Source organism: Trachemys scripta, chromosome 9, assembly GCF_013100865.1.
Source record: "Trachemys scripta elegans isolate TJP31775 chromosome 9, CAS_Tse_1.0, whole genome shotgun sequence".
Classification (NCBI taxonomy): domain Eukaryota; kingdom Metazoa; phylum Chordata; order Testudines; family Emydidae; genus Trachemys; species Trachemys scripta.
In genome coordinates, this window is record NC_048306.1 from 35660286 (window position 1) to 35688197 (window position 27912).

A 27912-nucleotide genomic window follows, 5' to 3' on the forward strand; every position below is an offset into this window, starting at 1 on the left:
CTCACTCACTCATTCCCTCACTCCTTCCTCAGCTGGCTGGCTGAGGGCTCCAGCCTCCGGCTCTGCCACCCCAGCCCCGGGGAGCCCAGAGCGGCGCGGCCGGTCACTGGCGGTGCGGCGGCCCAGCCCACCGCTGCCTGGAGCGGAGTCCCACCCTGGACCCTGCCTGCCTGTGCCGCTCGGTCTCAGGCTGGGGCCAGGACAGGAGGAGCGAAACTTCCATGTGAGTGGGGCGAGGGGGGAAGCAAAGCAGGGGGGAGGCAGGGAAGGAAGGAGGGAAGGGCTTAAAGTGACAGTGCGCTCAATGTCTCTCTCACTTCCCTAACACACACAGTGTCTCTCTCACACAGACTGGCTCTCACACCCACATACACTCTGCCTCTCATGAGTCACAGTCCCCCAACACAGATTGTGTGTGTGTGTTTGTGTGTCACACAGTCCTACACACACACAGTTTCTCTGTCTCTCTCACACACACATTCTGTCACACGCGCACATGCACGCATGCACACATACACACACACACTTGTATTATTATTGGTAAGCCAGGAGTGGCTAGGGGCTGCAGGAGGGCCGGGGGCTCTGGCAAGATGCAGCCCGCATGTGACAGCGCAAAGCCTGTCTTGAGCCACTGCCACAGCGTCTGCTGCATATGAAGCTTGTGTGTGTAAACAATGGGGGGGGGATTTCTGGGGGTCCATGGGCGAGGGTGGTGACTGTGTCTCCTCGACACACTGGGGTCAGCGGCGCTGGTTGGGGACCACCTTCAGTGGATCATAGGGGCACCAGTTTAATAATACTGCGTAGAGCCCCATAAATCCTAAGGATAGCCCTGCCCCCCAGAAATAGATTCAATATCACTTGCAGCTGGATGGGGTGGGCTCATCACTCTAACAATTTGTTTGGGGCCTGGAACTCCTAGGGCTGGCCCAGAAATGGCATTGTAGCTTTAAAAACAATTAGACCCACTGCATAAGTCAGCCACCCTCAGGCTTGGTCTACACTACCCCCCTAATTCGAACTAAGGTACTTCGAACTTCAGCTACGTTATTCACGTAGCTGAAGTTGCGTACCTTAGTTCGAATTAGTTCGAACTTACCTTGGTCCACACTCGGCAGGCAGGCTCCCCCGTCGACTCCGCGGTACTCCTCTCGGCGAGCTGGAGTACCGCAGTCGACGGCGAGCACTTCCGGGTTCGACTTATCACGTCCAGACTAGACGCGATAAGTCGAACCCAGAAGTTCGATTTCCAGCCGTCGAACTACCGGGTAAGTGTAGCCAAGGCCTCAGGTGCCCTGCAGCATGATAGTGTTGATTAAGTGAGGTTGTTTGCCAAACACTGGATGAATAACCTCCTCCATATGCCAACTAAAATCAAAACTCCAGACAAATGTGATTGCATTGACTCTTTTTTCTGTGAATATAGTATGTGCATATACATATTCCAGTATGTAAACTAAGGCTTAAAACCCAGGAAAAAAAATGATTTCAAAGAATCATGTGCACTCACTAACTCCTCCTTATCACCAGCCCTGGGCAGGAAAGTTGCACATTGGTACAGGAAATACTACATGCATAGTGGGAGTCATCATCTCACCTGCCTTGCACAGCCTACCTACCTGTTTACTTGGCTGATCTGCAGGCACAGGATGGGAAATGGAGTCAGTTTAATGCAGTTGAATTTTCCCTTTGCACAAGACTTGGACTCAGTCTTGCATTATAGGCTGGGCTTCATGTGTGTCTTCCATCCTTCTTACCCCATCGTCACATTTTCTAAGAAGATAGATGTTAGATTTTCACACTGAACTAAATACATTTTATCTCAACGTTCTTCCCTATGTTATCCCCTATAATCTCACACCTGTATCTCAGGATAGATCACTCAACCATTGTTTAACCTTAGTGTCATATACTACACCTTTTTTATTACTAAGAAAAAGTCACATCAGGATGTCTGCAAAACTAGATCTGGAAAGCCTGCTGCAAACTCCCTTTTCATTTTCATCTTTGTCCAATAGTCTCACTTGTGATTGCTTTTTCCCTGTGGGTACTTATAAAGAAAGCCAGTCTAAGAGGTCATTATAGAAACAATTTTGCCAGAGTTTCCACAGTACCTAACCAATCTACTCTATAAATACATACTTAAATATTTTTACACTATTGGATAGCCATGTACGTGAACATTTTTATTATTTTTTTCACCATTCAGATAAAATGTTCTATTAAATTATTACATGAAAGATAATAAGTGGCTGATTAATTGCTTTAGTTAGCTTTTGATGAGTATCTGAGGCCCAGCTACACAGCAAAATAAAGGTTATTGCATGACCCAACAACAACAACAACAAACAAAAAAAAGGAAATCTTAAATTGTGCTAATGAAAGTTTTCCTGTTTATGGCTGTTACCTCTAGCCATCTGGGACATGAATCAATTATTAAAAAATATTTATTGGGCTGCCTGGAATGGGCAGCATGGATCATCTGTCCTGGACCGGGCCCATTTCCAAGGCTGTCAAGATGCAATATGCACATGCCATTCTACATCCTGATCCAAGCTTCTACACCAACAAACAGCATCTGTCAACAGCTTTCATAGACAGCATGGTTTTCATGTTATTCAGCCAATAGGTTGACTTTCAGACATTGTGACACCACTACACGCAAGCTCTGTAGCAAATTCCCTTATTCTGTGACACAGAACAATTGAGCTCCATGCAGTCTGCTGTTCCAGAGCTTGTCACACAGCAAGCTGATGTTAAAAACCTATCACTTTGCCCAAAGGAATCAAGCAAGTGTCCCCTCCTCATCGTATTTTACCTTGCTCCCAGTGTGTCTGCCTGGCATCATTCTCTTATCCCAGATATAGATGCAGTTGAAGTGAAAAGCATAGTCATAGTTGTTAAAAAAAAATCCTCAACTCTAAGACACAGTTAATGAAGATAATTTAAAGTGGAATACATTTTAAATTGTTTAACGCATCCGTAACTTTTCATATCTTTTGCACATGCAGTTGGGAGCAAGTGGTCCAACTGCTCAAAGTATTTAATATACCATATCTTATAGAACATACCTTCAAGGAACAGCTTCAAGCAACACATTCCCATCAGTTTATTTTAATTTAAATCAGAGTGCTTGTGAATGCAAGTGTAGAACTTAACTTTCTGCAAAAATGAAGCCTTGGGCCATAACAGCCATAGCACACCTGAGAGAGAACTGAGCAGAACTCTCCCCCTTTCCCCACCCCTAGCAGGTCCTAGGAAACATATAGCGCCCATCTCTCCCCCCGTCAGGTTTGGGGAAGAAAGGTTCCAGGGAAGAGCAAGGACCCAAGGAACAAACTCTCAAGCCAGTGGAAGCAGACACAGAAACAGCCTCAGCACATTCTGCAGTAGGAACCTCAAACTCTGGTATCATCATACTGCTTTCCACAGTTTTTACTCTGGAAATTCTTTTCCCTATGCTGACTGGCTGTTGATTCCCAGACCTTCCCTCCATCTCTTTACCTCAGCTTCACTCCACCTGCACAGCATGCTCCCTTCCTTCTCAATTAGCCCCTCTTCTTTTATTTGCCTTTCTGTTGAGCTAATCTTCTTCTAACTGACTCTGCCCAAAGATGTGTTGAAAATTTGGCAATCTAGCATGATGTTTGCAAGCCATTGCTTTGCCTGAGTATCCTACTCCTTTCCCCCAACTTGGTTTCTCATGACTATTTAGGTTGTAAATTCTCTGGGGCTGGGATTGCCACTGGAACCATAAACTCCCTGGACATTAAATCTCACCAAATGAGGGTCGATCCATTCTCATCATCATATCCACTCATTATACTCCACACCCGAACACAGCCACTTTATGAACTTCATACCCTCATATCTCAATGCCTGTACTTTGACCCATCAACCTTTTACCCCCAATCGGGGATATTGCAGATTATGTATTCCTTATGCCACCCGATCTGAAACCAGACTTTGCACCCTCGATAATCTGTACGTTATTCCCTGATAACCAGAAACTTCTATGCTTAAACTCTGTACCGTTCAGATTTTTTATTAACATCATCTTAATAAAATCTTTATACCTGTACCATACACAATGGAGTCCTGATCCTGGCTGGCCAATAGACACTACCATAGTAAAAGTAAATAATTATAATAACATCCTCATCAAGTCTCCACTGGATGTTTTTGGGGTGGATTTTTTTTTCCATTTGTTTTTTGTTTTGTTTTGTGGCAGCTTTGAGTCAATTACTTGTGATTTTTTTCTGTCCACACCAATAGAGTCACCAAAAAGATACCCACAGCTTTCTGGTATATGCAGTGTTGTTTTAGCTGAGAGAAAAGGTGAGGGAAGTAATATCTTTTATTGGACCAACTTCTGTTGATGAAAGTGAAAAGCTTTCATGCTACACAGAGCTCTTCAGGTCTGGGAAAGGAACTGAGTGTCACAGCTAAATACAAGATTGAACAAATAGTTTAGCATAAGTAGTTAGCACATTTTCTAATGGTCATAACTCTGCTAGACACTAAAAATCATGGTCTTAATAAAGACACTGGATTTATGGCTTATTACAACAATCTGTAACACACTAACCCCTCTTTTTGTCCTATGACTCCAGGGTTGTTAACAAGCCACTTCACCTTGATTGGTTTCTTAGCATATTTGCTAATTACTTATGCTAAACTATCTGTTCGATCTTGTATTTAACTGTGACACAGTACTTCCTGTAAATAGGATAGCAACTGAGAGCTTAGAGCCAGTAATATTTGTGGATATTGATTTGGATGTATATTGCACAATAGTCACAGAAAGCAAGATTTCTCATGCATCATAATGAGAATTCACACCAGATTACAGAAGCTGTGCTTGTCCAGGCAGGTACCAGAAATATACCTTCTTGTGACACATGCGCCACAACAGAACAACTCCAAATTAATATATTACATAAAAGTTCATCAAGAATGAGCTAGGGTGTCAAAATACATGAAATGTTGAACAGAGTGAGGAGACAATGTCCCCTTCTCCCCAGAAAACTTGGACTTTTTGGAGATTTTTTTTTAACTGATTATTGCTGGTTGAAAATGGAGTATTTTGATTCAAATGGGCTGGTATGGTGCCTTGAGTGAGTAGTAGAGTGGGTGCTTCATGCCCCCCTTTCTCTATGAGTAGAGTTCCATGGCTGGACTACATCTCCCATTTAGCTACAACTAATCAGGAAAAAGATCTTGCAGTCATCGTGGATAGTTCTCTGAAGACATCCACGCAGTGTGCAGCAGCAGTCAAAAAAGCAAACAGGATGTTAGGAATCATTAAAAAGGGGAAAGAGAATAAGACAGAGAATATCTTATTGCCCTTATATAAATCCATGGTAAGCCCACATTTTGAATACTGCGTACAGATGTGGTCTCCTCATCTCAAAAAAGATATACTGGCATTAGAAAAGGTTCAGAGAAGGGCAACTAAAATGATTAGGGGTTTGGAACGGGTCCCATATGAGGAGAGATTAAAGAGGCTAGGACATTTCAGCTTGGAAAAGAGGAGACTAAGGGGGGATATGATAGAGGTATATAAAATCATGAGTGATGTGGAGAAAGTGAATAAGGAAAAGTTTACTTGTTCCCATAACATAAGAACTAGGGGCCACCAAATGAAATGAATGGGCAGCAGGTTTAAAAGAAATAAAAGGAAGTTCTTCTTCACACAGTGCACAGTCAACTTGTGGAACTCCTTGCCTGAGGAGGTTGTGAAGACTAGGACTATAACAGCATTTAAAAGAGAACTGGATAAATTCATGGAGGTTAAGTCCATTAATGGCTATTAGCCAGGATGGGTAAGGAATGGTGTCCCTAGCCTCTGTTTGTTAAGAGGGTGGTGATGGACAGCAGGAGAGAGATCACTTGATCATTACCTGTTAGGTTCACTCCCTCTGGGGCACCTGGCATTGCCCACTGTCGGTAGACAGGATACTGGGCTGGATGGACCTGGATGGACCAGTACGGCCATTCTTATGTTCTTATGTTCTCCCAGGATGCACCACAGTAGGGTTACCATATTTCCACAATCAAAAAAGAGGACACTGGGGGGGGAAGCCCTGCCCTAGCCCCACCCCCGCCCCACCCCATCCACTCCCTCCCACTTCCCACCCCCTGACTGCCCCCCTAAGAACCCCAACCCCCCCTGCTTCTTGTCCCCTGACTGCCCCCTGCTGAGAACACCCCCCACCCTAACTGCCCCCCCAGGACCCTACCTGTCCCCTGACTGCCCCGACCCTTATCCACTTGCATGGGTGGCATGGTTGTAGAAATTTTGGTGGTGCCCAGAACCCCCCCCCGACCTGCCTAAGGCTCTGGGTGGGGGGTTGGGTGGGGGAGGAGGTCTGGGGTGCAGGTCATGGGCTGGGGATTAGGGTGCAGGAGGGGTGCAGGGTGCAGGTTCTGGGATAGAGTTTGGGTGCTGGGTGCAGGCTCCAGGCTGGGGCAAGGGGTGGGTGTGCAGGAGGGAGTGAGGGGTACAGGCTTTGGGAGGGAGTTTGAGGGCAGGAGGGGGTGTGTGGGAAGGGGGAGGGGGTTTGAGAGGGAGTTTGGGGATAGGCGGGGATGCAGGGGTGAGGACTGTGGGTCTGAGGATGAGGGGTTCATGATGCAGGAGGGGGCTCAGGGCTGGGGCAAAGGATTAGGGTGTGGGGGGATAAGGGTTGGGGCTGAGGATGAGGGGTTCATGACGCAGGAGGGGGCTCAGGGCTGGGGCAGAGGATTAGGGTGGGGGGATGAGGGTTGGGGCTGGTGCTGAGAGGTTTGGGGCATTGGAGAGGCTCGGGGCTAGGGTGGAAGGGCAGGGTAAGGGCAGCCTGTCTTCCCATTAGTGGATGGGGGATGCTAGGACCCGTGGGCAGCAGACAGCAGTTGCTGCTGGCTCTGGCAGTACAAGCAGATAAGGGAGAGGTAGGCAGGGAGGGGGAGGCCCACGGGGGGGGGTGAATGTGCGGAGGGGTGGGGCAGTTGGAGGCCGGGGACCCATCCAACACTCCCCCACTCCCTGACTGCCCCCCCCCGACTTCCCTTACCATTCTGGCTCCACGTGTTTGCAAAACACTCTGCCCGGTGGGTCGGTTTGTGTGTTACACAGGGCTGCAGACAGAGGGATGGGGGAGCAGGGGAGGGCTCTGGCTGCTGGAGGCCAATGGGAGCAGCTCAATCAGCCAAGCCGCCCAATCAGCAGCCGCACTCTGCATGGAAGGCAGGGAGGGAGGCGAGGGAGAAAAAAAACCCAGACATTTTAACCTCGTTACCAATTCCTCCCGGACGGCTATTTAGAGACACAAAAGCCAGACATGTCTGGGGAAATACAGATGGATGGTAACCCTGCACCACAGTCTACCCTGTTCCTGGGCCACTGCAGCATATCATTGGAACTCCTGGGCACTATGGTAGCATTTCTGAATTACAATTTTTTGGATTTCAGCGGAAAAATTTGGAGGGTTGGTTTGTTCAACAAAAAGTCAGAATTGTTTGCAGAGAGAAACACTTTTAAAAAAATATTGTTTAATCAAAAACCTAATTTTCCACCAAAAATAATTTAAGCAAAAAATTGTCCACCAGCCTTAGTGTTGAACAAATAATTCTAAGGAAGAAATGCATTTGAGACAATGCTTGCAGGCATTGCAGTGAATTCCAGTCCTCTCTGTACTTGAATAAGTTGTTTGATGTAAGTCACCTGGCCTGGAGTTAGCCAAGCAATCATCACTGCATGGGTGGGAAAGTTGCAAGAGGATTTGTACTGGGAGAGTTTATGGAAATAAAGTTGAAAGGGTGAATTGGGCTGGGGCTGCTGGACACTGTGGTGTTGGCAACCTGGAAGTGCATTTTGAACATTAGTAGCCCAAATCAAGAAAGGCATTCCAACAAAAAAGAAATTTCAGGAAGCAAAAACTGGCATTTGAACTGCATACATTTGTGCATGTATTATATGCTCTGTTTTTGTGAAAAGGCTTAAGAGTCAAGTCTCTAGCACGTATCAAAAACCTGGGGATTATATTCTCCACTATATGCACAACCTCGCGTTCAGGAGAAGCTGCCTTTTATCAATAAAGATGAGGAGAAGCATTGATGTGAAGCAGTTCTGCCACAGAAAACACTGGTTAAATGATGCAGGAAATTAAAGATGTAAGGTAAGTAATGGACCCTGCAATGGATCTTGACAGGTGATGTTCCTCTAAAGGAAACCACCCTTTGCCAATGCAGACTTAGTTTAGAGAGCTGAGTTCGCTCCTGGTATCCTGTTACCCAGGCACAAGTAACATGTGTTTTAGTAGTCCATTCGCTATTGCTAGAGCCAGTGGGAGAATCCAGTTTCTGGGCCAAAAAGAATCCGTGCAGCAAGCAGTACTGATTACTTGAAGCAAATAGCTGTGAAGTGTTAATTTTTATGCTGCAACATGAAACAAGCTTCTTGTGGGGAGCCTTGTACTTTGGGTTTCGAGCCTCTAGTTAAGGACAATAGTACTGATTTTTCTTCTGCAATTCTTTACAGGTAAATACAGTTTCTGAAGGAAGTGATGGCAGGAGCCTCAAATGGCTAATAGGGTTGTACAACACAGAGAAGGACTATGGTTTCCTATGGAAAAAAGGGCTGATTATCATTGGAGAAATGTGAGGCTAACCAGAGTCTCCTGGACAAGGATTCATATTCAAGTGAGAATGGTGTTTTATATTCTGTTTTTCCTTTTAAAGTCCTGTTTTGAAGGGATGTAAGGCAGGGTAGCTGTCTGAGGGCAGAGATGGATCTACTGGGAAGAGGCTGATTCTAAGGATCTGTTTTTACATCTAAAACGACAACCTATCACATGGAATTTGCTAGTGAAATGGATGCTGGAGAAATGGAAAACTTGAAGTGTAGAGTCAGTTAAGGGCATTAATCATGGGGTATAGGGATTCATGGAAAAATCTGACCTGAGAAGAGAGTCAAGGTAGAAGCTCCTGTTGGCAGAGGGTTTTGGCAGGTGGGGGATTCAGCTGAATTACTCAGTTATCTCAACTCACAGACAGGTGCTATTCCATACCATAAGAAATGCATAGCCTTTGCAAAGTTCAAGTAATACAATCAGATAAGATTCAAAGGATGGAACTATGGGTTTTATTACATTACTTAATAAAAGCACATTTTAACACTATATTGTTTAATAACCCACAATAATAAAAATATGAATCAGTCCCCAAATTATATAACCCTGAATATAAGCACTTCTGCAGGCAGGAACCAACTACTCACACATTTACAACTTAAAACACTTCTACCCAACAGAGTTAATTAATCTTTTAATAATAATTAAAACATACATCTATGTGCAAGGTACAAATTTAGATTTTACTTTTGCAGTTCAAGTAAGAGTAAAATTGGAAAGTTTTTGTTCCTGCTGAGAAAATTCGTTGCAACTGCCCACTCTCATTATCATTATCTTTTCCAAGAAGCCTTCAACTCAGCATTAAGAATGACTGGCATATTTGAAATGAGAACTAGGTTGCATGCCCAAAAGATAACTATGTATATAGATGACATATTGCTGTTTATATCAACCTTCTGGACTTCCCATGCAGAACTGCTGTAGGTGCTTAATTGATATATCTCCATATCAGGATTCAAAGCTAATGCGCATAAATCAACATCTACAGTCTTTAGGACTAAAGGCAGAGTCACGAAGGCTGACTTAGACATATGTCCCTTTGAGTTGTCTTTCTTGGGATTTTGATAGTTGGGTTTGAATATTACCCCCCAATGTCTCTGATCTGTATAAAGCTAATTATGTGCTGCTATAAAGCAGATTGCATGAGACATTGACAGTTGGAAAGGCCTAATGACCAGCTGGATGGAAAAAATTCATGTTGTCAAATGGTAACTTTGCCAGGATTTTTATGTAATTTATTTGCTACCAACTTGAATACCCAACTCTATGTTAAAAATCATCATCTAGGAACAAGTCACAGTTGGAAGCTGCAGTAGGATTTTTTCTCTTAAATTCTGATTGTTCTTTAGGGCTTTATTCACTCATATATCAATTAGTAGCTATAAGTAAACCTGCCCAGTCTACAGGAGAAAGAGAAAACACAAGGGCAATGAGAGTAATCCAATAAGTAGATTTCAGGAAAAGGGACAAGGTCTTCAAGCATAGGGAAGAGTTTGTAGAACTTCATCTCCTGTTTAAAACTTATGTTTTAATGGGAAAAAACTACAGATTTGTAATGCCTAGACTCAGGAAAGCATTTCTGCAAGTACTAAACTTTGAGAACATGAACAGTCTCATTGAAATCTACGGGATCACTCCAAATGCTTTAAGTTAAGTACCTGGTGCAGTGCTTTTGTAGAGTGGGGTCTTATTCAGGTGCAATACCACTCAATCTATGAGACTTCATTAGTACTAAAAAAAAAAAAAAAAAAACGGGAGGAGAACCAAGCCCACATCAATGTATGTTTGCGGGGGAAATTTGCCTGCCTGGGGACACCTAGTGAGATGTAGAAAACCTGCAACAGGCAAAAAATGGATTTGAGGGTCATGTTCTCCTCAATTCATAAATGTTTGCTTTTGTTCTTGTGAGCACAGAAGGTCTCAATCCAGGTATCAAATATTTGTGTGTGAAAATATAAAAGTATCAGTGTTGCAAAATAGTTTAAATAGCCTAAAGGGATGCTAAGCTTGAACCAAATTTTGAATTGAAAAGTAATATGAACACAAACTTTGGAAGAATTTGCATTTGTTAAAACAGAAGTACCACTGAACGCTATTAGAAATCAAAATGTAGAATGTAAACCAAGTGTTTAAATAGTGAAAAGGAAATTAGAAGGTGGCATTGGAACAAATTCATGTTTCTCTGTAGTATATATTTTTTACATTGTGGCAGCCTCCTTCACATTTCTAAGTATTTTGTAAATAATCACATGTACCTTACCTTTACCATTTTGCTGCGTATTTACATTTTGCATCTCTCTCTGCTTGAGCAATGGCCTCAGACTGGTCATTTGTGTAAAGAGACTTTTAGTGAATTTCACTTTTAGGCTCTGAGATACTAACTTCAGATTTTGGGTTGCAAGCAGTGCAGGGGAATGTTGGTCTGTTTAAAACCATCTCCTACTGGAATTTAAAGTATTATGGAGACATTTCTTGGAGAATGTGTAAATATTTCTTTAATTAACTTACATCTTGGTGTCAAATTTCGTCTAACAGTGCTTCGTTATAGGTGGATGGAGGAGTCTGAGCAATACCCTCAAAATTTAGGAACATTGATTCCCTTTCTTTTTTTGGTGGTGTTTGTTTGTTTTTATTTACACAAGGGAGTTAACAGAAAGAAACATTTTTATTTTGTATTATGCTACCTTTAAGAAATCCATCAGAGAATGCCTGGGAAAGTGATTCTGCTTGGGAGGTTGCTAGTCATGTAGAAATTAAGTTATTCTTATCTTTAAAATGCTAAGCAAGGCAAATCTAGCCACAGAAACAGGCAAAAACAAGCTTAAGTCCCACCTTCTGCAGTCAGATAGAGAAAACTGGATTTTTTACAGCAGGTTGAAAGAATGGATTGTAACAAATAATGTAGATGTGTGACTTCTGAAGTGATACTTCTTTATTCTTTTGCAAATCCTTTGAATCTAGCCTGTTAATGGAAATACTGCCAATTCACATGAAAAGTGATTGTTTAGAGCTTAAGGTTTAACTAAATATGATTCTCCATTTTGTACAGTGTGATTCATAATCTTCAGTAAAACAGGTCTATTTAGAGCCTTTCAATAGTAGATGTCAAAAAGAGGGAAATCCCAGATTTTCCCGTTCAAACAGGAGCTTGCCATTTTGGCAAATGTAATTTTGGCTTTTTGCATTGTCTTTCAAAGTGAGAAAACCATCTGTTTAACTTATTAGGAAAGAAAAATAAAAGACCTTGGCTAATCTAGAATCCAGACATGGGTTTTAAGATACATGAGAGAATGTTTATTTTAATTAAGCTACTGCACCTAAACATTGAGAATCATCTTAAGCCACCGATTCAAGTCAGTTTGCATATTAGTACTCAGCAGGGCAAATTTCCACATGCACCTGTAAAGGAATGGCCTGACTCTAGTGCCACTCTACAAAGTAATCTGAGAGGAGGAGTATAAGACATGTTACATCTCTAACCAAGAGAGCGTCCAGATTTCATAACAAACACAAAACATACAGATAATGGAACAATAGCCTGTATTTTTTCCCTTCAGTGGCACATATTACAGAAAGTGATAATATTTTCTGTGTTTGAGGTACTTCAAAAAAATCACGGCAGATAACAGCAATTAGAGTGGGTCATCAGTTCTCATGTTTCTGTGCAACATAAAGGCTGATGATTTTAAAGAGCTTGAAAGAAAGTTGAGACTATACAATTACTATCCATTTAATGAAGTTATCCTACTATCCAAATGCCCATAAAGCTTACATCAGAAAATCTATTTTCTGCTAATTCAAATACTTTTTCCGTATCCATTGTTAAAATTACTATTTCCTTCTCCCATCTTCCATCACTGAGCAAAGTAAATTCATTTAGGCAATACAGATAGGTGAGCAATCTGCGATTTTTAATGAAACTGGTCTAATTTATATTATTGCAGACAGAAAAAATTCTCTATACTTTCACTTGGAGTAGAACTTTCCTGTTAACATCAAAGAAGGATATTAGTCAATTAAAAAGCACATGTACCTTTCATTAGAAGCAGAATATGGTTTTCTTCATTCATTATGGTAAGGAGTAACAAATTGATTCATTATAATCTTACTATGACATTGTACATATGGAAGTGGTTTTATGATTACTTTATCCTGAAAGTGGAAAAATTATACCAGGTAATATTTTTCTTTTTTGTGAGGGGAAGATGTCTTTCAAATTTGATATTAATTTATTGCTCGGTATTATGCCATGTAGATTTCATACATTAAAACCATGATACTCACACTGAGGCTTAAGAGCCGCAAGTGGCTCTTCAATGTGTCTCCGGTGGCTCTTTGCAGCCCATGATATAAAACAGTGGTTTAATTATTAACCAAACAGGATACTTTTTACTATGTTATTAATCAATTGTATTTGATAAAATAATAATACATGGTCAGTCATTTTGTTGTGAGAATAATATCTATATCTATCTATATATATACACACACTCAATATTTCCCATCATACTGTTTAAATATGAGTATATAGTACTATAGTAAACAAAACAATGAATTCAAACTACTGTGGCTCTTTTGGGTAATGCTGATCACTAATTTGGCTCCTAAACCACTGAGGTCTGAATATCACTGCATTAAAATATAGTTAGCTATTGAGGCCCCAATTCAGCAATATACCCAAGTACATGCCTAGTCTCAAGCATGTGAGTAGTCCCATTGACTTCAATGGACCTGAGAACAAATAGGTGCTGCTGAGTGTTGACCACTTCTGAAAATTGGACTACTTCCCAGGGATGCCTAAATGGGAGCTGAGCTCTTTTAAAGATCTAGCCATTAAGTAATAAAATTGCCTTTGTTACATAAAGAAGAGATGTCAGCCATTTCTAGTAGCAATACACATGTTTCTGTGTTATTTTTCCTATACTTATGTCTATACATGACAAACTGAATCAGTCATTAACAAAACAATTGTCCCTCCAGATACAGCCTTGAACTCCTGCTAATTGTATACAGCCAATGAAACTGCTACTTTGAACTATTCACTTTAAAAAGCTCTCCCCTCCAACAATTCACTCTTCAGACCCAACCTTGAGCACTGAATCATTTGTTATCCATGGTACTGTAATCAAGCCACCAATACATATATCACCAGGAAGCGTCAGAAAAAGGCAGCTCAGCATTTTGCACAATGTAATGAAAGAAAAGGATATTTTCCTCTTTTTTGTTAATAAGGCTGTGGTATACTAGCTCTAATCTCTATTGCTATGTAGTATACACACAAACTGTTTTAGAGATTGATTAATAATCGAAGCAAAGCTGAAGCATTTAATCAATCTCAGCAACAGTTTATTGCTTTGTGTACTACAAAGAAATAGAGATAATCCTTTAATTATTGATTAGTCTGGCTTCAGTCCTGTCAGCTGTGTTGCCCTTATTTATTAACATTTTTGTTGAGCAAGTTTTAAACTTGCACTGGGAGACAAAAATGTATTTACTGGAGCTTCAGACATATTGATCTACTATTCATGCCAAGACACTTTTGTGGGGCAAATTATATAATTAATTATCTAATGCCCAGTAGGGTTAACAGGGTCTCTCTTTCTTCATAGGTTGTATATCTGGGATAATTGCATCTCTCATAAACATTTTCATTATCCTCCTGCACTATCCAATCAGATCTACTCTTCATAAACAAATCAAACAAATATCCAAGGATCTGAACCTTTTGTGAAGACACAGGCCCAAACTCATGGCTGAAATAAGTGAGCATAACTCCACTGATTTCAATGAAGTCACACCCACTTATGGGCCCAGTCCTGCACCCAGTCACTTTAACAGAACTAGAAGCAGGCCCTCTGACAGCAATTAATTTGGTGAAATATTTATTGTGGAAACTGGAATGATTTTACTCCAAATGAAGAAGTTAGAAGGAGAATACAATGTGAAATCAGGGTATGCGAGTGGTTGCAGTCAAAAATGATGGGGACTAACTGATAATAGGATGTCAAAGACAATAGTGCAAATGCAACCAAGGTCAGTCTGATCTAGAAACCAACCACTGGCTAAATGGAGGAACATCATATTCAGGGACATGATCAGGCTTGGCTTTGTGGGGCTGCACCAGGTGTTAACTTTCAAGGCAGAATAGGGGCTGGCAGAGCCCTGAGGAGATTGCTTGAATGGCCAAAGGACTGGTAGTGGCAGGGAGCTGACTTCCAGCTACCCTAAGAAATACTCCCTCATGGTGGAGGCAGGGAGATAGCAGTGACTCACACCCCTGATAAATCCCCACAGAAGAGATGACCAAGAGAGTGACTTAGAGAGCGAGAAAATCCATGATTCTGAAGAGAAGCCATGTGCAGAAGAGGGATATCTTGGGCACCCCAGAGGACTCTGCCACAGTCCAAAGAATTTTCCAGAGTGGTGAGAAAACTAAGGCAGGGAAATATGTATAGGCATGTGTTATTTTGTCTTAGATTTGTGTATCTCTGGTGCTAGCTACGTAAAGAGTAAATGGGATTGGAATCCTGTGCAAAGTCTATCACTGTATCTGTTGGCTTCACTACCACATGCCACATATAAGAAACTGTAAACTCAGAGTGTCTCACAGATGGGGTAGGTATACACAGCCCACTTCTTTTGGCAGCATGTAGAGCACATACCTGCACAGACCCCTCCCCCCACTTAGCATAGTGTCCCACTACTTCCCTGCAGCTGGAGCCTTTTCCCACCACAGAAAAAGACTCCCTCAAAGAGGAAAATCTACAGGGCAACTCTCTGCTGCTGAAGCCTTTCCCTGCTGCTTCCCCTCTGCTAGAGCCTCTCTATGACACGTGTTGCTATATACCACAATGTGGACGCAGCCTGGTTTTTACTGCAGCATGTAGCTATAAATATGTTACATGCCACCACCTATTGTGTGCAGTGCAGACATAACCTCAGCAATCTGGGAGATTATATGCTTAAGCTTCTGGGGTGCATAAGGGGTCAGCACTGGTCCTGGGGGCCAAGTGCAGCTAGACAACATGGTCCCATTTCTTCCAGGATGGTGATGTCTTCAAGGGGTGTCCAAGTTATGAAGTCTCAGGGATGTTTCTTGGGAGGTGAATGCCTTCCTAAGGACCGTACCTTAAATCAAGACCTAGAACTTAAAACATCAATACTGTATCTTCTAAATGTATACCTGATACGTTATCAATATTACAGTCTGGTCAAACAGATATTTAAATGGCCAATACTTGAAAACCAAACACAAGTCAGGCAGTAATAAACCTCTGGACTTGCTTCAATCTCAAGCTTCACCAGAGCAAGGCATATTAATTTCATATGGAATATTTACAAAAAGAACTCACTATTTAACCTTGATTTGGACTTTGGGAGGATAATTACTGCAACCTTCCCTCTGGCAACAGCACAATCTCATCAAGGTACTACTGGCTTGATCAAGATGTGTAGTGAGGAAATGGTGCAATAGCAATCCTCAAATTGTTGCAGAATGGCGAGGACATTTCCATCGTGCTATCTTACAAGGAAATAATATTAAAATAGTCATTATTAGTAATAATCATGCATTCAGCTTGGAACTGGAACTTCCACTACCTAAGATGTGATCCAATTTAGATGATACTGAACTTCCTGCAAAGTATTTGAAAAGATCCCAAGACATGTGGTTCTTTATAATTACTTGGGAACAAGACTGCTTCTCATGTGTGATACTGTTTTAGATGTTTCATGTTAAATAATAAATTATCCATTTGCCTTCCAAGCACTCTACTCTAAGTGTGGACACAGTGGACCATTCTGCATTGACCAAGCACCTCTATAGTGTGTATAGACTGTTAGGTTTAAATGCTGCTTAAAAATAGTTTTTATTTTTTAAAAAAGAGCCGTGCTAAACTGCCAGTTTCTCTCTGTAGGGGGTTTGTGCAAACATTTTTTCCTAGTTATATGTTGCTTCCCTCCAGCTTTACTTTGAACTTCAAGTTCAAATGAGTTCCAAAACAAAGCAAAAGACTCAGTCAAAACCATCTAGTTCAACAATTTTCTGTCATAACCATGCAAAAAAACCAACTCCTCCTTTTTCATGGTTTTGATGTGAAATTCTAAATTGGCTTGGGTTTGCTCAAAACTGGGTCCACGTTCACTTGAAAAGCTTTTGAACTTAATGAACTTTTTGACAAACCTGCACTGAATCTCAAGTTTGTTAAGAACAAAACGAACACTTTCATGTGATTTCAGGTTTTGTTGTCAACATTTGTCACAGATCTATTGAAAGGCCACAAAGACGTGGAAAATGTTGAAGTACATGCTGTTACAGAGGAAAGACTTCCACAGACTTTCTGTATAACAACTTGTTAGACTACATTGAAAAACAGGGGGAAGTGACTAATGAAAGACAAAAAATTATCCCATTTTCAGTTGGAAATTCTGATGAAAACTTTCCAATCAGCTTTACTGTTTGCAAACAAATCAAAGTTCTTTAACTTTTCTGAAATGCTTAAGAGCTCTAGATGCTTTGCTTGGTTAGGACCTGATTCTGGTACATTCTTGCTTGGGCACAAAAAGTAGAAAGATAAATACAGGAAATGTAGTTCCTGTTCCCCACAGAGATTGGTTGAGGATGGAACCATGTACTCATTGGGCATGCTGCACTCAGTTAAAGGATAACAGAGCTACCACAAGGGCATATGCTCTCTGGGAGGTATAGAAAGAATTCTGGATGACATCAGAATTCTGCCATGGTCCCATCTCATCAGCTACACACACTCTAGGGGCATCCAGGGCAACTCTTTACTCTTAGTATTAAATTCAGATTGACATGATAACATTTCTCTCTGGGGAAGACTAGTACTTTCCACAGCTCTAACTGGGTCACATGACATGGTCATGAGGTTTGGTTATCATTGCCAAAGGATTATAATGTTTCAGTAGTTTATAGGGACAAAATTAAACCCCTCCCCTTTGCCGAAGTACTTCTTTCATGTCTGAGCAAACAGAAGGCAGGGATACCACCTGAGCTTCTTGGGTCGTGACCTCAGTACACATTCCCAATTTCAGTGGGTATTGTAAGGATATGTACATTAAAGATTATGAGATGCTCAGACTGTTCAGTGATGGGGGCTATTTAAGCAACTTAAATAGATGTCTGAATTGGCTTGAGTTTCTGTGTGAACAGATCTTCATAAGAAAGGTCTTGAAAAAAAGAAATGCCTACGTGCTTCTAATTTCATTCCAAGAATTTAGGAAGCCATGTAATCAGCATAAATAACCCCTCCTACAGCTCTTTTACCCTATATCAGGAGGTTGGGGCTCTAAAATTTAATATCTCCAATTAAATTTTGAAAATTAACCCCCAGCTTGTCTTACCACTATCAAAGGTGCACACCAAGGATGCCAGACAACAAATATTAATACAGTCTCCTTTTCTGATGTATGTTCTAAGCCACATAGACAATGAACAGCTTCTGTTTAGCTCCAGCCATAGAATCCTTCTGTAGTGTGAACTCAGCATATTTTAGAAGATGGTGCAAAATAAAAACCTTGCCATTCCCTCTTCCATAGATTTTAAGCCTTACACTTATGTCCCTCCAGAGATCTCAACGTGGACTTTTATCTCCAGAAGTTCCATCATTACTTCAGTGAGAATGGGGAGGTTGCTTAATTTATGCACTATTTTAAATCAATAAGCCACAAATTACTGTAATGAATCCAACCTACAAATAGTTTCCCATAAGGTGAAGTAACCAAGAGACACAGATGTAGTCCTCGTCAGTTGAGAACTCACCAAATGAAGTGGAGCCAACCAAACACAAGACATCAACATATCAACTATGACTAAAGAGATCCCATTTCCAGAACTTCAGTTGAATTATAACTTGTGGAATAGGTCTTTATGAAAAACGTTTTCTAATAGCTGACTTACCCAAAGATAGAGAAGGAAGAGATGTTATTTGGTTCTTTCAAAAACCATTAGACCTGCTTGCTACTGTTGGCCTCAGATGATACAGAGGGAGAATATGAAAGAGCAATTTGGATTAAGGGCAGCAGACAGTGTTCCTTTCACAGGGAAAAATATCTTCTTTAAAGTACTGGGTTCCAACAATAAAATCTCAATTGTGCAGCTTTAAGGAAAAAATCAAAGCTAACACATCAAGTTATGATATTGGTCAGGGGGGAGGAATCAAAGTTCAACTCTTTAGAGAAAATCTTACACACAGCAAGCATAACCTTTGGTTCAATACTTACAGCTATCCTGATAGTTGATATCAATAGGGAAGAAAAAAGTTTAAGCCCAGAATACATTATATTCTTGCAAAAGTAATAAATTGGTTCAGATCTAATTTCTGAGAGTATAGTAGTCACACTCCATCTTCCACGTGTTTTGCCCATATAGGAGAGAGTTTATTGAATTTAATTCTTAATAGGATACATTTTTATAGCAGTTGTTTCTCCACTCACACTTTGAGAGATCTTACTTTAGATATGTTTTTAAATAGTCTGTCATATCCCCAGTAAGAGTTAGCAACTAATTGGACAGTTATATGGCCATTGATAAGGTAAGCAGAAATCTTTACAAGCTTTTTTACAAGAGCAGACAAAAAATGTCACATGTAGTTAATAGATCATGCAGAGTGAGATTTCATTTTTCATATTTCATTTTTACTTCATCTGTCAGTGTAGTAGATTTCTGAAATGTTGCCAATATCTTAGCAACTAATGCTATAGTTAAGAGTTACAATGTTATGTGTAGAAATTAGAGTGGATTCTACTTTCTACCTTTCAGCTTCTTAGCATCTTGCTTACTGTTGCTTTGGTGTTGGGCGGGGGGTGGAGGGAGGTGTTTGTGTTTTGTTTGATTGGTTTTATTTTGGGGTATATAGAAATGTGTATCTGGGTAGGTTTGTTTTGATCTTATCTTCAGTTCTGTGACTAGGCTTTGGGATACAGATACGTTTTACAATGTGCTTTAGAAAAAGTCATAGGCCATGGATTACTGAACTACCTACTAAGGAGTTTAGATTCAACCCAAACCTGACAAAGTCTTATCTTCATCAACATCATGATGGGCTCTGTTGGCTCCAGGTCATAGAGAAATAAAGTTGACTTGGAGAAACATGAATGCCCCAGTGATGGCTGATAAGCAGGGGCGGCTCCAAGCACCAGCGCAGCAAGCATGTGCCTGGGGCAACAAGCTGCAGGGAGCGGCCTGCCGGTCGCTGTGAGGGCGGCGGGCAGGCCGCTTTCGGCGGCCTGCCTGCGTGCGGTCCGCCAGTCCCGCGGCTTCGGCGGCAATTTAGCGGTGGGGATGCCGATAGCATGGCACCAGCGGACCTCCCGCAGGCATGCTGCCGAATCCGCGTGACCAGCGGACCGCACACAGGCACGCCACCGAAAACCGCCTGCCTGCTGTGCTTGGGGCGGCAAAAAACATAGATAAGGCTGGTAACCTGCTGATAAGGCTGGTTCCTAAGTCTCTGAAGGCCCTGAAAATTAATAACAAGACCTTAAATTAGCACTAGTGATGAAGAAAAAGGTGCAAATGTGTAATATACAGAACACAGCAGCTTATTTCCACAGCACAAGGAAAAAATTGTGTTGTCTTAACCTTTTACTCCAGACAATTCAAATTAAAATAAACCAGCCTGAAGATGAAAGAGAGATGTGAGCACTGTCTTCTGGCAAGACAAAGATGAAGACTGTATTCTTCACCAGTGTCATGTGGGTTTATAGGATTAGTGGTAAAATAATTTTTTTAGTTTGCTGGCAATTCTCAAAAATGTTTTAAAACATTTGTTTTGGGGCAACCCAAAACTTACTTTTCTTTAAATTTTTGGTGAATTGAAAGATCAAAAAAATTATTTTGAGTCAAATGAAAATGTTTTGTTTGACCCCAAAACTAAATGTTTTGTTCAAATTCTGAATACTTTGAACTTTTCTGGGCGGGGAATAGTGTCAAATAAAATTGAGAGAAATTTCAAAATGCAAAGTCATTCTCCAGTGAAAAAATGTTATGAAAATGTCAAAATGAAATGTGTCAATATTTTTCAGAACCTTTTTTTTTCTGAGCAAAACAATTTTGTAGGTTTGACGTGCATTTGCAATATTTTTTGGTGCTGCCACAGCCACATTTTTTGCTGAAAAGAGTTTTGGCTAAGAAAAAAATTTCACTGAGTTCAAATGGTAACACTGGTAAAAAAAAAATGTCAAAACTGATTTTTTAATGGAAAATTGCACTTTCAGATGAACAGGATAATCTTTTGATTTGAAAATGCCATCACAGTGCCTCATAGGATTTGTAGCTCAGTTTCCTCATTTCCCCACTCTCCTCAATGGGATTGGCTCCCTGGCTGGAATACATCTCCCATGGTGCATTTTAGCAGAAACTCCCATCTCTCTCCAAGAACAGAGACTTATGCATCATGCAAAATGTACTCCAACTAGGGAGGCTGGTCTACAGAGGATAACAGGAGCATGAGGCACTCAGACTATAACTCCCATAAAGCTCAGTAGGAGCAAAAGTTTTGGATTTGGACTAAACATTTTTGGCTGAATTTTTTCAGTTTTTGAATTTCTACTGGGAAAAAAAAATCAAAATTTGCCTAGAAAAAAAGACCATTTTTGATCAGTTTTAGTGCGCAGTCCATTAGGATCCTGAGATAGTCAAAATGATAGGACTATCTCTAAATTGGATTGGCTTGCATTTACATTTTGAAAGTAATATTATTGGATAATTGAAATTTCCATTTTTAGTTGCCTTAATATGCCAAGCCTCTCTCCACAAAAGATATTAACGTTTTTTCCCTATTTATTTTAATCCTCTTACACAGTGCAGTGCCAAATTATTCATGCTTTCTTGAACACCTAGCAGTAGACACCCTTGAAGTGATTGCAAGTTACAAACATTATACATCTTTATTTGAAAAGCTTCTGATAAATAACGCAGACAGGGACAGGGACAGGGGCATTCAATACTTACCCACAGAGCCATCCCTTGGGTACGGCAAATCAAGGCGACCACTCCAGGCCCTGTGTGCTTTGGGCCGGGGGGCAGTGCGATTGGCCGGTTCAGTCGGTCCCGGAAGTGATAGATTCATCACTTCCACCCCGGGCCTGGCACCCCAATGGGGACGGCCCTGATTACCCAGAATCTGAGCCATATCTACTTGAGTGATGGACTGCACCAGCTGCACTCTTTCACCACAGAAGCCTCTTTTTTGGAAGTGTTGACACCCTCATCCCTGTTGCCAGAACAGTTGATCTTAGAAATGCATGGAATGGTTCCCTCCTCTCTGTGCTATTGTTTCAGACGCTCTACAGAGTCTAGCAGACAATTCTGTGTCATTCATGTTCAGTTCAGGTTTCCAAGCTCCTTTTTTTGTAACTTCAAAGATAGAAATTTACTTTCTCTTTTAAAAAGTATGCAAATATTCTTGGGTAAACTCATGATTCAAGGAGGCAGGGGCAAAACCATTGATAGTTAGTACCTAAATCTCAATATACACTTGCTACCAGCATCTCCATATTTTGAGAATTAATAAAATGGTGGCTTAGCTTCCCTCATGAAAATGAGACTCTATTCCCTCTCAAAAAGGCCCCTCCATCACTCACAATTATTGCTGCATAACCAGTAGTTTAGCTCTGGAGCATCAGGAGAAGTATCTATCACCTATGTGTCCCCTCAAAGATTGTCTTCCCATGACTAGCAGAGATAACTTGTCCCTCTGGCCTCGAGTAGGAAACAACAAAACAGACCTTCAACCAGAATCTGCCTTGGTCTCCCCCCTCATTCAATATAAGTGAGTGATGGGGAATTTCTCCTATCAACTCTAAAAGAGCCTCCTGGAGTCCATGCACCTTAATCCCACACCAGTACTGTCACCCCAAGCTTTTTTCCTTCTCTTGCTTGAGCTCTCGCCAAGATCTGAGTTTCTCCTGCCTCTTCACAGACTTTTTCTATAATCACGAGCTAAAGGCCTCCCCAGTTCTCCTGGAGGAAAGCCCTCCACTTTTCCATAATGTTTCTATGTTGTCAGCATTCCTTTCCAAGATGCTTTGAAGTGGCATATATTCATATGGCCTTGGAGGAGGAGAATTTCCAGAATACCGGCTCTTAAAGACCCCAGAACCATAGCAGGCTTGTGTTAGCCCAAGTCCACCCTTCAAAGAATAGACCACCCTGTGTCATGTGCCATCACATCTATTCAAAGTCACAATCTTCTTTCTAATCATGCACTACTATATATTATATTTAGTGTCCATCACTGCCAATTATCCCCCCATTTTTCACCTCAGAACTCTTTACAATACTTTCTAAAATATAAAAAAGAAAGGAATACGGAATGGGGAATCCCCCAAATAGTCTATCTCTTGTTAAACTAACCTCCTAAACTGCATCATCTAAAGGAAGACATGTGCTGTTCGTATGCACCAATCTTACATTATTGCCAGCACCCAAAGTAGCATGTAATATGTTCAAGTTTCAGATTCACAGGTTTTTTGTTTTAAAACATATTCCTCATGTGTACTGACTTTATTTTATATTGATTCATCCACCTTTTATTTTTGCAAAGCAAATGGTAATAAATGTGTTACCTACCATGGAGATACAATAGTGGTATATTTGCATTTTTATAATGCTTTTGATCCAAGGATCTCAAAATAGACAATGAGCAATTTTCATTGCATCTATAACTATGCATTTGTTATCAATATCTCTATAGTTAAGAATTCTCTTTTGATTATTGCAAGTTCCTGCATATTATTAGACCTAATTTCTTAACTTTTCAACATAAATGTCATGTTGCAAAAGATTGCTAAACAATTGTCTATTGCCACCTACCTACTATATTAGAACCTCTTGTCAATGATCTTTTTCATATATGTTTGCATTCTAATTGTATCATCTACCAGGCCTTAGCAAAGACAGCTGATTTCTACTTCTCTATCACTTTTCCCCCTGAAAAATTTGTATTAATCATGTTTCAACAACTGTTATCATGTGAATAAACTGACTTAATTTAATGCCAAAAATCAAACCATTCTTGAGTAAGCAATCAGATACAGTGCAATCAGTTGCTTCACAGGTGCCCAGGGACAAGATTGTAAGAGATGTATCCTTATTTTTCAATCCTCCAAAATGAAATATAAGGATCTTAAATTATCTGCTGCTCTTCTGCCAGGTATTTGTATCAAAGATGCTATAACTTCTGACTGTTATCTAAAACGTTAGTGAGACTGCTGGACTCAGGAGTAACTAATGATATTTGTTTATAATTACATATTGTAAAAGATTCCTGTTGAGTTTAGGAAATAGTGTAATTGCATTATTCACTGTTGAGAGATGTTCCCACTTCTGTGAGATTTCCCTACACACCTGCAACAGTTTAGGAGCTAAAACATTGTTGGATTCTTATTAAAAAGCTCCCCTGAGAAGCCAACATCCATGTCATTTATATTCAAGTCTGCAGAACTGCCATTTGCAAATAATTAATGCTACCCTGGTATTCCCTATATGAATACTGCAGTAACATTAACATTAGTTAAACAGCTCTGGCCCCAGTCCTACAAAGACTTATGCATGTACTTAACTTTATGCACATGTGTAGCTCCAATTTTGACTAGAATTCTCTTGTGCATAAACTGAAGCATATACTCTCGTCTTAGTAGGATCAGTGCCTAAGGGAATATCTACACTGAAGTCAGAGGTGTGACTGCAGCACATGTAGACACATCCAAGCTAGTTTTGAATTAGCTAGATGAAATAATAATAGTACTGAAGTCAAGGCAGCATGGGCTGTAGATACCTGCCCAGGATGCTGGGTATTTACTCGAGAATCTAGCCCATGCTTGCCACAGCTTCATTGCTATTGTTATTCCAGCTAGCTAGATCAGAGCTAGCTAGATTATATCCACATGTGCTGCAATCACACGTCTGATTTCAGTGTAGATTTATGCTAACGTTGTGGAGCTAAGGGTAACCACTCCTTCCAGGAGTATTAAATTTCTTCTTGTTTACATCTTGAGGTAAGAGTTTTTTAATCTATACTTCAGCATTTTGGAACAGTAATTAATTTAAACAAACAAGGGAATAGGTTTCAGTCCAATTTAAAACTGGGAATACTCTGCACTGATCTAGTTAGAGATTATTGAATTAATTTAGAGAGAATGGCATGTCTGGCTGTCAGTAACTTTAATTGGCTAGCCAGTAATCTAGCTACCTAATTTCCAGACTGATAGCATCCTATCTTAAATTGAAAACTGTAAAGAGCACTTTCTTCCCATGTACTTTTTCTTGAAGTTTTATTTAGTTCATCTCTCTATTAAGATACTTTACTGAACAACCATTACGAAGAACCGATAATCATGTTCTAGGGCAGAATCCTTTTTTTTTTTTTTTTAATTTCACAGAAGTTTTTTCATGATCTCGCTCCCCCCCTTTCTTCTTTTTTAATATGAAACATCTAATAAAATAGCCTTCCCAAACACACAACCTAGTCTCTGTGTTGATACTGAACCTTCAGTAAATGTCAAAAGAAGATTCTAAAACCTGATTTATATATATAATTGTAACTTTGTAATGCATTTAATCTCCACGGCCAACTTGTTTATTGTATGTTTATTGTTTTTAGGTGTTTCTTCTGTAATGCTTTTACCTTATGAATAAATGTGCTTGCTTAAAATGAGCAGTGTGGCAACTTATAACTTCCAGGCAGTACGCTGTTCATAGACCCCAGAGAGAAAGCAATATAGAAGTACTGGCCTCTGGGCAGGCTGGTTTGCTGGAACTATCAAAATGTAAGACAGAGAGCTGTGCAGCCCTAAAACCCATGGTCATAAGAGGGTGAGACAAGGATCCCTACCCAAATACAGGTAACAGATGGAGACCTGAGATCTGACGGGTCACTCCTGGAGTGGACCATAGGGGTGCAGTTACCCTGAAACAATGACAAGGAGATAATTTATATTAGTACTATGCATTCATATAGTACTTTTACATCTCTTTGAGCTATACAGATGAAAAAGTGAATAAAACATCATTATTCTCAGGTTATGTAGAATCAAACTGAGTTTAAATGGCTTGTCCACAGTCAGAGAACATCACTGTAGAAGCTGAGGACTGGACTCCAGTCTTGACTCCCACTCCAGTACCCTAACTATTAGACAATGCTGCCTCTCATTGCTACATTTGGTTTACCTATTTGTGCTCTTGCTGTCTTAACACTCCATCCCCTCATGCATTTATTTAGTTTTATTTATTCTTGTTATACAGAACTCTGCACAACTATTTGAATACAACCAAACACTCTTTTAATTGTTTGGGTAAAACAGCTCTTTGTCCTTCTGCAGAGTTTTGAATGGACCATGATGCTTCTAGAAAAGAGCAATTTCCTCTGTCAGTTTTGGAGTGTGAAACTTTAAGTAGCTACCTGAGAATCCATCAGTTAAGCCTGTCAGCTAAGTGAACTTTGAATTTGTCTGTGCTTGCATACAGCACAGTAGAACACTAACAGTATGCATCAAAGTGCTAAAACAGTAGAAAAAGGTATCTTACTATTTCCAAGGAGACAAAGAAAATACACTTTCCCAAAACAATATACTTCAACTGAGTTAGTTATTCTACCCTGAAAGTCCCATAAAATAAGAAGAGCTGATAAAATAGTGTATACAGTCAAGCACAATTTTGACTCTAGTTTTATTCTATTTATTTCCATTCCTTTTGTTTTCATGTAATTTCATTCATATACAGAGGCTAGTCTTTTCAAGAGCAAGTGGATACAAAGTAAATTGATTGTACTGCAATTGAGACTTCAACTCCATCCAAAATAATCAAATATTTTCTTATTGTACTGAGCAAGATACTATATGCAGCCTTTCTGCACCAAATTCATTCCATGCGTGAAATATAGGAACTGATGTAATGGGTAAGTTCAAGCTTTAGTGATTACCCATGCCTTCTGCCTACTGACATGTCCCGACACCACGGTAAGGAACATCGTGGCGAACACGATTGGCAGAGCCCCCTCCAACCAAGACATCGCCACCTTCCTGAGCGCTCCCTGGATGGGGAATTTGGACAGGACGGGCGTGATATCACTTCACTGTGGTCCCGCACTCACAACGCCACGAGTCACCACGAGTCACCTGGGGAAGCACATCGGCTGCCACTAGGAGTGGTGCGAGGAGCTCCAGGAGCTGGGAGTCTGGGAGCCGCAGATCAGGTCCAACAACATCACCATTGTCACCCCTAGCGCCCGGGGCTTGCTGGAGAGGACCCTGAAGGCTGCCATCCACTTGCTGTACGTGGAAACCCTGAAGCATAAACCGGACCAGGGTAAAGCCTTTGAGTTGACCAGCAAGTGGGACGCCAGCAACCACTTCCTCAAAATATTTTTGGGGGGGCAGCTTCACCTGTTTCGCCAACTGGTGGTTCATACACCGTGACCGGCTCAACTGCATCCCGCTCAACGGAGCCGTCCGCCACAGGAACCGAGACAAGCTTGCAGGAAGTGCGGCTACTCCAACGAGACCCTGCCCCACGTCCTATGCAGCTGCAAACCTCACTCCAGAGCCTGGCAGCTACACCACAACATCATCCAGAACTGCCTGGTGAAAGCCATCGCACCACACCTGGGGGAGATCTCCGTGAACTGTGCCATCCCCGGTACCAATAACCATCTAGGACCTGATGTCATCATCATCAACGAGGCCTAGAAAAAGATCATCCTCGTCGACGTCACATCTCCTTTGAGAACAGGATCCTGGCATTTCGCGAAGCCCGAGCCCGTAAACTGGAAAAGTATCCCCCCCTGGCTGACATCCTGAGAGCAAAGGGCTGCGAGGTACAGATGGACACCCTGATCGTCAGAGCCCTGGGCACCTGGGACCCCGGCAACGAGCGTGTGCTGCGGACCTGCGGGATCGGTTGACACTACGCACGGCTCATGCGGCACCTCGTGGTCTCAGACACCATCTGATTGTCCAGGGATATCTACATTGAGCACATCACCAGCCACCGACAGTACCAGGAGCATGAGTCAGAGTGACATCGTTCTTCAACTACGAGAAAGGGACCAAGAGACTTTCTCCGTTGGATCATATGAACTGGAACCATAAACTCCCTGAACATTAAATCTCACCAAATGAGGGTCAATCCAGCCTCATCATCATATCCACTCATTATACTCCACACCCGAACATAGCCACTTTATGAACTTCATACCCTCATATCTCAATGTCT

At 41.2% G+C, this 27912-nt stretch overlaps 1 long non-coding RNA gene across 1 annotated transcript; it reads left to right on the plus strand.

Moving 5' to 3' along the window:
• The first annotated feature begins 33 nt into the window (after positions 1–33).
• Positions 34–27757, plus strand: LOC117882404. The gene is made up of 3 exons (XR_004647002.1): positions 34–223; positions 8525–8685; positions 26022–27757. It is a non-coding gene; the product is annotated as an uncharacterized LOC117882404 (long non-coding RNA).
• The last annotated feature ends 155 nt before the right edge of the window (positions 27758–27912 follow it).